The 12,929-nt window shown below is 43.8% G+C and overlaps 1 protein-coding gene across 2 annotated transcripts in view; it reads right to left on the reverse strand.

Moving 5' to 3' along the window:
- Nucleotides 1-12,929, reverse strand: part of EGFLAM (EGF like, fibronectin type III and laminin G domains) — a 181,798-nt gene that overhangs the window by 153,834 nt on the left and 15,035 nt on the right. The window contains exon 1 of one of the 2 annotated variants that reach the window (XM_038535274.1): nt 10,537-10,560. The exons of the other annotated variant lie outside the window; for it this stretch is intronic. The gene's annotated coding sequence lies outside the window, so the exon portion shown is untranslated. Of the gene's footprint in view, nt 1-10,536; nt 10,561-12,929 lie in introns of those variants that run through there. 2 annotated transcript variants of the gene reach the window in all.

The raw sequence follows: 12,929 nt of genomic DNA on the forward strand, positions 1-12,929 counted from the left end.
CAATCAAGGAGCACAGAATGAATACATCTTATTACTGGTGGTTGATGTGAACTTTGGCCACTTGGATGAGGTGGTTTCTGCCAACCCTTTCCACTGTGGAGTTACTATTTTTCTCTTTGTAATTAATAAATATCTTTGGGTGGGGAGATGCTTTGTTACTATGAATTATCCTTCGTCTCTTCAAACTTTACCTACGGATTGATGGATCTTGCCTGTATTGCTTCTTATTGCAGCATTTGCCTAAAAGTGATTTTCTATTTCTCTCGTTCCTTCAACATCTGTTGGTTGGAAGTCTTCTGTAAAAAAGATGCCATTCCCTTTAAGTAGGAGGCAGGTGTGTACACTGAGTCTAGATGAAAGAGAGTGGATTCATAGTTAAACTGCCCTCTTTTGGAATGCAAACTTTTCAACTCAGGGCAAGCATTCAGCAAGTTGATTCCATCATCATCATCATCATCATCAAAAATTACCATGTGCCTCCTCTAGAGCAATTCCTTAGTTTGGTTTAGAATTGTTAAAACAGTAAGAGTCAATAGACTTTCCTTCTCTCTGTTGGCCTGGACTTCTTCCATAAAGGGACTGTGTGGACACCACTCTGCTTTCGATCCTGACCCTATCAAGCCCCATGGATACTACATTCTTGTCCACACATCTTTCTAAAGCATTGCAGGGCCAGGAGTGCGTGGTGTAACCAGAAGTAAGTAGACTTGTTTTTGTTTTTAAGATTTTATTTATTTATTCATGAGAGACAGAGAGAAAGAGAGAGAGAGAGAGAGGCAGAGACACAGGCAGAGGGAGAAGCAGGCTCCATGCAGGGAGCCCAACATGGGACTCGATCCTGGGTCTCCAGGATCAAGCCCTGGGCTGAAGGCAGGCACTAAACCACTGAGCCACCCGGGGATCCCCAGTAAGTAGACTTGTAAACTTACCAGACTCTTAACAGTTATTCTCGGGCTTGCTTCTGATTGTATTTTGTAGTTTAAATAGTAGCACTAACCCTAAATATATAACAAACAATCCTCTCTGTTTCAGAATTGCTGCTTGTGCTGCCTACGTGAGACTTGCCTTTGCAATGTAGATAGTATAGAATTATTATAGCCTCTCACTCCATTATCAATAGAAGCAGGAGGTTTCCTTAGCAATGGAATACATTTTGCTTTACATGAGCAGTCTTTTCCTACTAGAACCGTGGAAAGTAGCTTTCGCAGTTGTCTGATAATCATCACCACAATCTTATTTATTGTTTGGGGCCGGGGGAAAGGCATATCTCAGTTGCAAAGTTCAATTCAGTATACATCGCTCAGTTGTAGCCTACATTTTTTTAAAAAAATCAGTTCAGTTTCTATTTGTCATTGATTATTTTCTAACTTTTTCTACTTGATGAAATATTGGGACTCTTCTACAATACACCTAGAAGAAGAAAAGGAATGTCCTGTTGGTCATCTCACTTTAGGCAGCTTGTCCTTATTTGTCAGCCATATATTTTTGAAATTTTTCATATATATATTACACTAAAACACTCATTTACTAAAAGATCAGACATGGGCCTCTCTGTGTCTTGGTTACTACCACAAAACTGCTTTCCCTTCCAAGTAAAAACTGATAAAAAGTGAATAAAAAAAGCCTAAGTCATTACAACATTCCATGAACTTTGTTGTGTGGTCAACCCTCCAAACACACTGGTTAGTGGCTAATGGAATCTAGTTGTAGTTCTTAGCTCTGACATGCTGCCATCTGTGTGAGCTTCATCACAAGCGATTACTAATTGTACCTAAAATACCAAAGTTTAAGAATTATTTGCTTTTAAAAAATAAGTCAAGGGAGATGCACTTTCTTGAAAGGGAGAAGAAAAGTAGAATTACAGCTATAACCAAGACAAACTTGTAAAATCTGGGGTCTTTATTATCTTTTTTTTTTTTTTTTAAACAGTGGAAATGACTCTGTAGGGGAGTATCATCTTATGAGCATCATTCTTTATGTGTCACTTCAGGATGGCCACTGTGAAGGGGCACTGGACCTCCTGTGTTTATTTTTTTTTATTTTTTTATTTTTTTAAATTTATTTATGATAGTCACACAGAGAGAGAGAGAGAGAGGCAGAGACATAGGCAGAGAGAGAAGCAGGCTCCATGCACCGGGAGCCCGACGTGGGATTCGATCCCGGGTCTCCGGGATCACGCCGTGGGCCAAAGGCAGGCGCCAAACCGCTGCGCCACCCAGGGATCCCACCTCCTGTGTTTATACTGTAGAGCCGTACCACACAAATATATGTTTTTCTTACAGGAGCTCAACGAATGCACTTGACAATAGGAGTAGATTAGATTATTGACCAAAAATATGTAACCTCCTTAGTCCAACACAGACTGTGCTTCCCAGCCCCCTTTGACACTGGGCTTGGCTATATGACCCACTTTGGCTTCATGGTATGTAAGGCATATATCCTTATCCATTCCTTGTCTTTAAGCCTAGTTGTATTGTTTGCTTTGACCAATGAGATGTTAACAGACATGAAGCAGTGAGAGGCCTGAAGTGTTTTTGTGCACTTGGGTTTGCCGCTTGTGCCTCTGTCATTGCTATGACAGCTCCCGCAGCTTGGAACAGACATATATGGAGCAGACCTGAGCCTAACTTGTTACAAGGAATCAAGCCCAGAGAAACCTGTACCTTGAAACAGCACTGCCCGGCCGAGTCCAGCCGAGATCAGTCTGTCCCCAGCCAACCTGCAGAGACACGCATGAGAATAAATGATGGCTCTTAGAAGTCATTGAGTTTTGGAGTGGTTTGCTACCCAGTAATAGCTGGCAGGGTAATAGAGAAAAAAGAAGAAAAAGAAACATCAATATAAAGGGCGCTCGTCGAGTGCTCACCTGGAGCGAGTGTGAGATGAGAGTCTTGGATCTATTTGTCCTTAATACTTCTCAATTTCCACATGCATCTCCCAGTGTGAGTATCAAACCCACAGAGTGTGATTTCAGTTTAAAGAGAAATACTTTTCCTACAAGCAGCTCCCTAAATGAGAGTCACATGTGTAGACATCAAAGCGTATTCACTGTACTTAATGAATAATAATAATAAAGACTCAAATAATGTTGACTCCTGGTGCAATTTTGACATCAGGCACTGACCTTACAGGAAGTAGCCCCAGAGAATGTCCGCTCCATTGTTCATATCTTGAAGAACCACATACAGAGACACTTTCCAGGACTGGTAGAGGGCAACTGCTAAGGAAGAATGTTTTCTGTGTGGTTAACTGTTTACAATTAAAGTATTTCAGGCATGGAAGAGACATTAAAGGAGAAATTCTTGGCAGCCAAGTCTCCACACAGAGCCAGTACATTATAGCACTGATGATTAAAATAAAAAAGACAAAATTTAATTCATATGATGAAACTTAATCCTTACTGTAATTCTGTGGGCAACAAGTGCTGTCATCCTTATTTAACTTATCCCACAATCAAGGAAATGGAAGTTCAGAGAGGTTGAAGGTCTTATCTAAAGTGACACAACTGAGACTGATAAAGGGTCCGGACTCAAGCCCAGTTCTTCTGATTCAAATCTCTTGTTCTTTCAGTAACAGGGAGAAGCGTAGCACATCTGACTCCATGTTGCTTTTATTTCCTTTGCTGCTGTGACCTCTAGCTTAGAAACTTCTGCTTCACCCTGCACGTAGGCATGTTAATCATAGAAGGAATTTTGCTTATAGCTGAGACTTCCAAAAACCTGCTTTTTTACCTGACACCAACCTCACTCAAGGAGATAAGGAAGTAGGGACAGAAATGACTATGCTGTGCTTAAGATTTACAGAAACAACAGAACCAGATTCTTGGAGGCAAAGATCAACCGGCCAAAGCCTTTCTCAGATGTCTACAGACCATTGGTCACCTTTTGACTCCAATCCCTCCCACTCTTCCCCCTTCCTAATACAAGAGAAGTCACATTTTATCCTAGGGGAGATGGTTCTTTGGGATAATAGTCCATCACCTCCTCAGTTTGCTGGCTTTCCAAATAAAGTCTCTTTCCTTGCCCCAACATCTCGCCTCTTGACTTACTGGGCTGTCACATGGCAAGCAGAACGAGCTTGCAGTCCCACCACACCACAGCTGACAACTGCGATACAACCCAGAGTAGAAAGCCAAGGGTCTTCTGAGTTTGGAACGCTAGACAAATTAAAAGGTTAAAGACAAAATGCCTGAGAACAAAAAGTTCTCAGTCAATAGCAGTTTGCACTCTTCTGAGTAAAACATACAGAGTCAGAGGCTCAAAGACAAATAAAAGCTGCAACCTAAAAACAACAACAACAAAAACAGGAAAGATTTCCAGTGGAGCTGCTTTTCACAAGGGCAACTCTCTGTCTTATGTTCCATAGTGAGAGGAAGAGACAGAGGGCAGGCAATGATATTTTTTCACGAATTTTTAATGGTCTCCATAGAAATACCCACCATCTCACCAAGTACAATAATTATAAATGCTCACATGACTCGCTAGAGTATTATGTCCTTGCCTTCTAACATGGGCATAAAACATGATTCTTCCAGAAAGTTCTCCTTGATGAATCACTGATCATCCTCCCAGCCCTGGCCATCCTGCTAACACGTGTATATCCAAAAACTCTCAAAATATCAACAGGTACCTTTGCAAAGTGTACTTGAATTGCCTACACGTGTACACCCATGCACGACCCCTTAGTATATCTGGGATCTCTGTGTGATTTTGATAAAGGGATACTTATCAACTCATTGACTGCGGATAGTGTAGAAGAGCAAATGGAGAGACGTGAGTGATTTAAAAATGGGACAGATGTCAGAATCTGGGATATAGGAGCAAACTTGTAGTTGACTTGTGTTTGCAAGTACTCATGACTGAGCTGCTGCTATTTTTTTCAATGTCTGCCCTGTAGATTCCTATTGAAGCAGTTGAGACAAACGCATGAAACACAACAAAGCCATTCTTACTAAAACACTCTTACTCAGCCGCACAAGAACAAAGGGGCAGTTAATGAAATCGAAAGGCCACTTATTTAAAACGGATAAAAGAAAATGCATTTTTTTCGTCCCCTACATAAATCAGTTTAAGAAGTTGCTGTACATGAATCGTTAAGGCAAATTATTTGCTACCGTTTTAATGTCTTTTTTTTTTTTAAGGATGTGACAAAGATTGCAATCTGTTTTTGCATTTGTGGGGGAGAAGGATAAGGGTCATCTCTCTTTGTTAGACTAAATCTCACCACCTGTGACCAGCAGTTCCTCTTTCGGCTAAGCCTTTCAAAACTGAGTGCCAATATTAACAAGGAGGGGTTGGGATTAGCCATGTCCCAAAACCTCATGGGTGCACAACCGAGAAAAGGGACACCGCAGATGCCGTCAGGGCCATCCCTGCGCTGATCCCTTGTCACTGCGGCGGGCGGTGGCTGTCTGAGAGCCATGGTTCAGTAACAGGGAGTGTGTCTCTGAGGTGACAGCCCAGTGGACTTCCGACCTGCAGGCTACAGCCCCCCCCTCCGCCCCCCCAGCCTGTCCAGGGGCAACTCCAAACACCAAGGTGAACCGCCCCGGACTCCTCTCCCCTTCCCCAGCTCTGTCACCCTCAGGGTGCGGTTTGGGGCGTCACCTTGAGCTGAACTGCATTCTGCTGTCACGTCACCCGAATGAGGCAGGCCATCCTCGCTCCACTCCCATTTCTGGCAGGAACAGTGCCAGGTGCGTGTCCCAGGCACACGCGTGGAGGGCAGCGCGCCACAGGCTCCCGAGTGGCAGCCGCACGGCAACCCAGCAGCCCAGGGACTGGAGAAGAGGACACGGCCTGCCTCAAAATAGAGACCTCCGGGGCAGCCCGGGTGGCTCAGCGGTTTAGCGCCTGGCGTGACCCTGGAGACGCGGCATCGAGTCCCGCGTCGGGCTCCCTGCAGGGAGCCTGCTTCTCCCTCTGCCTGTGTCTCTGCCTCTGTGTGTGTGTCTCATGAATGAATAAATAAAATTTAAAAAAAAAAATAGAGACCTCCCAACATCCAGGCTTCGCCGTGACCTTCAGCGGGGTCAGCCGACGGGGAGTGAACTAGCACGGGGTGTGCACCTGGGTGCGTGTGTGCGCCGACACCCGGCTTTCGGGCACGCAGCAAACTGCGTGTGCACGGCCTGTTTACCGGACTCCGCCGCGCCCAGACCCCGGCATGGGCGCCCAGACCCCGGCATGGGCGCGGCCGGGCGCACGGGGAGCCCAGCCCGGCCACCGCGCAGAAAGGCCCGCGCGTGCGACCTGCCAGCAAGGCCGCGGGGTCAAGGGGGCAGCGCTTCCCGGGGTCGGGGCGGCTTCGGGGAGAAGGCGGCGTCGGAGCGGAGCAGAGGCGGACGGTCTCCGGGAGGCGCAGAGCAAAGAGACTCCCCGTGGAAGGGACGCGTGAGCAGGAGCCGGGGAGGAGAAGGCAGGAGACGGTTTGCGGAGTGATCAGGGGCCGCGTGGCCAAAGCACGGGTCCATCTCCCGCGCCGGGGAGCAGCGAGGGGTGGTGTCACCAGCGGTTCTGGAACGGCCCTGGGGTTTCAGTGCTACCCGCAGCATCCCTTGGGCAAGTGGCTTCCCGGCTCCGGGCAGAGGCTGCCAGTGCCTGCGGCCCCTGGGTCGTCAGCGCGGCTCTAGCAAGGCGGCCGCTCGCTCGGCTCTGCAGAGGGCCGAGAGCCTGTGCTGGCTCCAGGACACGCGGCCGAGCGCGGGGGCCCCATCTCCAGAGCAGCTCCCAACACAGGCCTGTGGGAGCCGCTGGGAAACCAGCCCAGTCTCGCGGAGGGTCTGCGCCTGGTGGAGGGCCCTCCCCGCCCCAGGGTCACCTGCTCACACTCCTCTCTCCGGGGCCCACAGCCCCACCACGTGGGCTGAATTTGGAGCAATCCAGAGTAGGGCATTCTTTCATCCTGTTTCCTTATCTGTCCAATGTGGATAATAATGACTGCCTTGGAGGTGCTGGGGAGATATCGGGAAGATGATGCCTAGTAGGAGCTTCATAAAGATTGGTTATTCAATAAATGTTAGAGCTCCCCGAATTGTGGGCCATCTGCTAGAGACAGGGAGTGGGAACCACTGAAAGGTTTTATTTAAAGGAGTGCTTTGAAGGCACCTGGGTGGCTCAGTGGTTGAGCAATTGCCTTTGGCTCAGGGCATGATCCTGGGGTCCTGGGATCAAGTCCTGCATCAGGCTCCCCATGCAGGGAGCCTGCTTCTCCCTCTGCCTATGTCTGCCTCTCTCTGTGTGTCTCTCATGAATAAATAAATAAAATCTTTTAAAAAATAAAGTAAAGAAGTGCTTTCAGAGATCACCCATGGCCTTCCTTCAAGTCCCTGGCCTTTATTGGAGGATCTGACCTTCAGTGTAGGATTCTGGCCTTCACTGTAGGATAGAATAGTGAAGCCCCCTAATGCTCCTCAATATCCATTTCTCCACTTGTTGCAAGCACTTGAAAGGGATATATATTTCTGCCATGTGACTACCTGTGGCCAGGGACAGCGAGTGAAAGTTAGTATGGCACACTGAACAGTTGTCAGTATGAGGTCCTCCAGGACCCTCTTCCTGCTGCATCAGAATATTTAAACAGAAATGACGGAATTCTAAATAGATAGTAGAGCTTGGGTCGCAGAGTGAAGATGCTGCGGAGAGCAGCCCCCCACCACCCCGCTGCAATCTATGATGACCATGTCACATAAACGCCAAATGAATTTTATTTTAAGCTCCTGGGATTTTCTGATTATTTGTTATGGCAGCCTAACCTAAGTCACCCTGACTGATACAACTGGGAAGAAGGCAGAGAGACTGAGGCAAGGTAATTTGAAGTCTATAGCAGGCGTCCAGGAAAAAAGGAAATAAGACCTAGAAACTGGAATGTGAGGGAGGGAAATGAAAGAGTAATTCCCAAGCAAGAAGAATCTGCAAGTAAGGGAGGAGAGAAAAAGAATTAAAGATGGCTCCAGAGATACAAGTTTGGAACACTGAGAGGAAGATAGTGCCATAGAAGAAAAAGGCAATCCAGAAGAAAAGTGGTTTGGATGAGGCATGAGTTTAAAGGGGTTCTACTTCTTATCACTGATAGCTTCCTATCCCCTCTCCCCACAGGGGACTCCTGGGATTGGGGGTTAATAATGAGGCGGACCACATGGGGTTTCCCTAGAGTTACAGTCATGGAATGCGTGGTGATCATGGATCCAATCATAGGACAGAACAGTGGGATAGCTTGTACCTGGGGCCCCTGCCTTCTGACCCGTTGCTCTTCTTACCGAGCAAAACTGCCCCAGTATTGAAGAAAAGGCACACATCTGGTCTACGCAACCAGATGAGGAGTTGCTCAACAATGAAGTTAATTTAATATTGTCTAGACAACTGAAGTATGTAACTCGTTAGGAAAATAAAGCAAATATTTGTCATCTTTTTCCTTCTTACAGTGGGAGACCGTTTTACCACAACAAAAATTAGCACTCGAGTTGTCCTCAGCTTCACTATGTAACTGGAGAACACCACTTTCTCCCCAAGAATGAATAGAAGTCCTGTATTTTCTCAATCTATGAACCAAAGTCTCAAGAACTCAAAAGCCCACTGTCAAACCTTAAATATAGACTACTCAAGATTCTTTGATATTATAAAACTTTATAAAATTATTTAGGGTTTTTTGGGGGGTTGTTGTGTTTTGGTTTTTTAGTTAAAGTACAATTGTGAGATAAGAGCTTTCTATTTGACCGGAAAATGAGAATAAAAATATGCATAATAGATAATATCAAACTGGAGATCCTTTCTTTCCCAGCAATACGTTTTTTCCATTTTCCAGTTTTAAAAATGACCATCTTTCCTTCACAATAGTTACAGCTATTTTACTAATTATACTGAAATTGCCAGAGGATGTCAGGAAAATTGGGTAATACAATAAAACAGCCTTATCATATATTTAAGCCCTTTTATCTTTAACAGGTTTTTTTTAAACTGCAGACCTGTGCACTGAATTTTCATTTATGTATGTAAAAACACATTAATAAAGCTCTATATTAAGAAGTTATACTGAAAAAGCAGTTCATAATGTACCTTTCAGCTTTATAATTAGTTCTGTAATCTGTAATCAGATGATTTAAATCTCATAGAGTTAAATTACAAACTAAGTAATTTCTATTTCCAACAGGAATCATTATATCCTTGGAATTTTGCAAAGCGTTAATGAGTTTTAGAGAAATTATTATATTTCTTATTCACTTTATTCCCAGCAGTTAGCACAGTACCTGGCATATGGTACTTGCTAAATAAACAATTGGTGAATGAATAAATGAATATGTAATCATAAATAAGTGATTAGCAAAAGCGCATTCATTTGTCATTGCCCCCATTCAGGGCGTGAAAGATACTGACTTCCAAGTCTCAACTCAGAGCACTGATCCATTGCTTTCTGATTGGTTGGGCGTCCACTCTGACTAGGTGGCTTCTTTGCCTTGTGGGTTATTAAATGGCAACGTGTGATAAAGTGCAAAGACTGCTAATCTGAGTCAGAAAATGTAGGATCTGGTTGTTCACATGCATAAAGGAAATCTTCACTAAACCTATGGCAGATTAGGCTCTGTGCTAGGCACATCGAACACATCCTAGAACTTAACTCATGAAACTCCAAAATGTAAATGATTTATCCCCATTTTACACATGGAAAAAAAAAAAAAAAACAGTTCACAAAGATTAAGGAACTTGACCAAAGTCACAGATGTAGGAGGCAGGATTGAAAAATTACTTTGACTCCAAAATCTACCACCAGTAGCAATACTAACAATATGACAAGAGTTTTGCAAATTGCCCTGGAGGGACAGAAGAAAATGGCAAGAAAAGCTCTAGCCCAGCCTTGGTTTGGTTCAAATTCCAGATCAGCTACTCTACTTCCTCTTGCCTTAGTCTCCTCGTTGGGAAGATGGTCATGGAGTAAGATCTACCTCAAAGGGATGTTAAAAGGAATAAAAGTATAATTATTTCTAAGCACTTGAAATAATAGTTGGCATGTAGTAAAGCTATATCAATGTTAAAGCTTTTTAAAAATCATGAAATAGGGGTACTTGGGTGGCTCAGTCGATTAAGCATCTACTTTGGGATCAGATCATGATCCCTGGGGGTCCTGGGATTGAGCCCATCATCAGGCTCCTGGCTCAGTGGTTCTCCCTCTCCCTCTGACCCTCCCCCCTGCTCATGCTCTCTCTCTCTCTCTCTCAAATAAATAAATTTTAAGGATGCCTGAGTGACTCAGCAGTTGAGTGCCTGCCTTTGGCCCAGGGCATGATCCCGGATTCCTAGGATCGAGTCCCACGTCGGGCTCCCTGCATGGAGCCTGCTTCTCCCTCTGCCTGTGTCTCTGCCTCTCTCTCTCTCTCTATCTCTCATGAATAAATAAAATCTTAAAAAATAATAATAAATAACAATTTAAAAATCTTTTAAAAATTAAAATTATGAAATAGTTTACCAATCACTATATTTTTTTTTACGCTTGTCTGTCATTACAGAAGACACAGGTTTTATGAACAATTGAAAGGTTACTCACTGAAAACAATTTCATTGATTTGAACACCACCAAGCCAAAGTTAGTTGATAATTTCATCAGGGTTTGGCAGAAGCTTGTGTACAGCCTACTGTGAAGAAATTACCTGTGCAAAATACAAGTGTGAACAAGAGGGCAGGATTTAACAAACCAATACCAACAACTTTTTAAAGAACTGTGAGCAAAAGAAAGTCTAGTAAGTTATTTCTGGAGTCCATTCCCTCTGCAAAGCATACTGCTACTGACTGCTGCCTGCGCCTTGGACAGGCTTGGGTCCCGAAAGGTTCCACTCTCTCTAAGACTCTGTGCCTTTGCTGCCCTGCCCCCTGCAGCCGACTGGTGTGCTTACCACTCAGCTTTAAGGGTTCCCAGTTGTTATTTTGATCACATGATCTTTCCTTTTGTCAATGGATGAAATATAAGTACAAGAAAGGGGATCCTTGGGTGGCTCAGCGGTTTAGCCCCTGCCTTTGGCCCAGGGCGTGATCCTGGAGTCCCAGGATTGAGTCCCGTGTCAGGCTCCCGGCACGGCTCCCTCTGCCTGTGTCTCTGCCTCTCTCTCTCTCTCTATGTCTATCATGAACAAATAAATAAATAAATCTTAAAAAAAAAAAAAAAATAAGTACAAGAAAAAGTTGTTTTTGTAAAAGCTAGATTGACTGCTTTGGGCTAACTCAATAAAGGTGATTCTAAGCAACATTGCTGCAACTCTAAAAGACTGGAAAATCTAGAAGGATTCTGCACTCATATAACACCCAATTGTTGCAGTTTATGCTTGCAGGATGACCAAAAACTCCAGTGTGCCCATGCTATAAATAAATAAATAAATAAATAAATAAATAAATAAATAAATAGCTTTCCCCCTGCTTCCCATCATTGTCAAATCAATCTTCCATAGCTATCTTTTAAGTGAAAATAAAATGTATCTATATTTAAATTGTCCCCTTAACTGATTCTTTCAATTAACTAACCAAGGCAAATTGGACTGGATAGGAGAGTTTCTACTGTAATTATATGAAAATAGTTATTCCTGATAACAACTGAGTTTTATTGTTTCTTTAAAACAAAGTTATTGTCATTACTTTAAAAAATGAGCAGAATGAGGCTTCTAGGATATGGCTCGGGTCTATAATGTTTTCTACGTATGTGTGTTTTAGACATAGTCATTTATTGCCTGTTATCTACATCAAACAGAGAATCTATTGGTTGATAACTCAATTGTCTCAGGATTACTTACAATCAGAGTAAGACCCCCACACCCATCTGAGGCTAACTGCCCCCAGCTTGCTCTAACAGCCAGCATATATTTTAAGCACTATAATAGCCCCATCTTTGTTGGTGTTTGGGATTGAATCAAGTTATCTGCCAGAAAACAATACACTTTCAGCAACAAAAGACAATGTTAATGAATAAAGACACCATAGAGGGAGTATACAAAAGACAGCAGCAGGGCTGCTGACCTATAGTACCTGAAGGCTTAGAGCTGACCAGAATTCCAGCATGATATGGCCCTCAGCTTGTTTTATAAATAAAGCTTTGTTAAAACACAGTCACATACATTTCTCTATATATTGCCTATGGCTATATTTGCTTTATAATACCAGGCTGGGTAGTTGCAATATAGACCCAACAACAACAACAACCGTAAATATTTACTATTTAATCCTTTACAGAAAAAGTTTTCTAATCTGGTTCTTAAGGATCAATTCTTGACTAGGCAGTGCTCTACAAGGTATGACAGTAACTGTGTTTTCTAAAGATGTTCTGGAACTTTGCCATCATGGATTAATTCCTCAAGGTTATCCCCAATAATAAGAGACAAGCCAAGTGATTAAGCCACTGACACTGTTTCAGGACACAAATTTCTCCTCAATTTCCCCTTCAGGGTGCCTCCTGGAAGGATTCTCTCAAGAGCATGCTACGAAGACAATTCCAGATGGACATTCTGATCCCGTACAAAGTTACTCTTTTCTCTGCGTTGATACCCCTATCTACCTCCCTGTGGGTCCCAGTGACTTAGAAAAGGGTGCCTTTCACAGATACTATAGTTTGGAGCTAACCAGGAGGAGCCAAGAAGGCAGCTTGGGCCATGACTTGACAAGCAGGAGCAAACCTTTTACAGGTCATTTGTTTCTCTGGATATGGCACTGTCTTAACAAGCATGACTTGAGGGCTCATTACCTCTAAACATACAAGCAAAACCACTTTTGAAGGGAAGTAAGAGATAGTCAATGAAAACAGAAGTTGCACATGAGTCTCTGCCTACCCCTGTGGTCATGGAGGCGGTGGGTCTAGCAGACAAAGCCTTGTGCCACAGGTCAAAAGATTTGGGTCCTAGTGCTCATTCTGCCACTAACGAGATGCATGACCCTATGCAAGTGACTTATCTTCACTAG

Source organism: Canis lupus, chromosome 4 (assembly GCF_011100685.1).
Source record: "Canis lupus familiaris isolate Mischka breed German Shepherd chromosome 4, alternate assembly UU_Cfam_GSD_1.0, whole genome shotgun sequence".
NCBI classification, from domain to species: domain Eukaryota; kingdom Metazoa; phylum Chordata; class Mammalia; order Carnivora; family Canidae; genus Canis; species Canis lupus.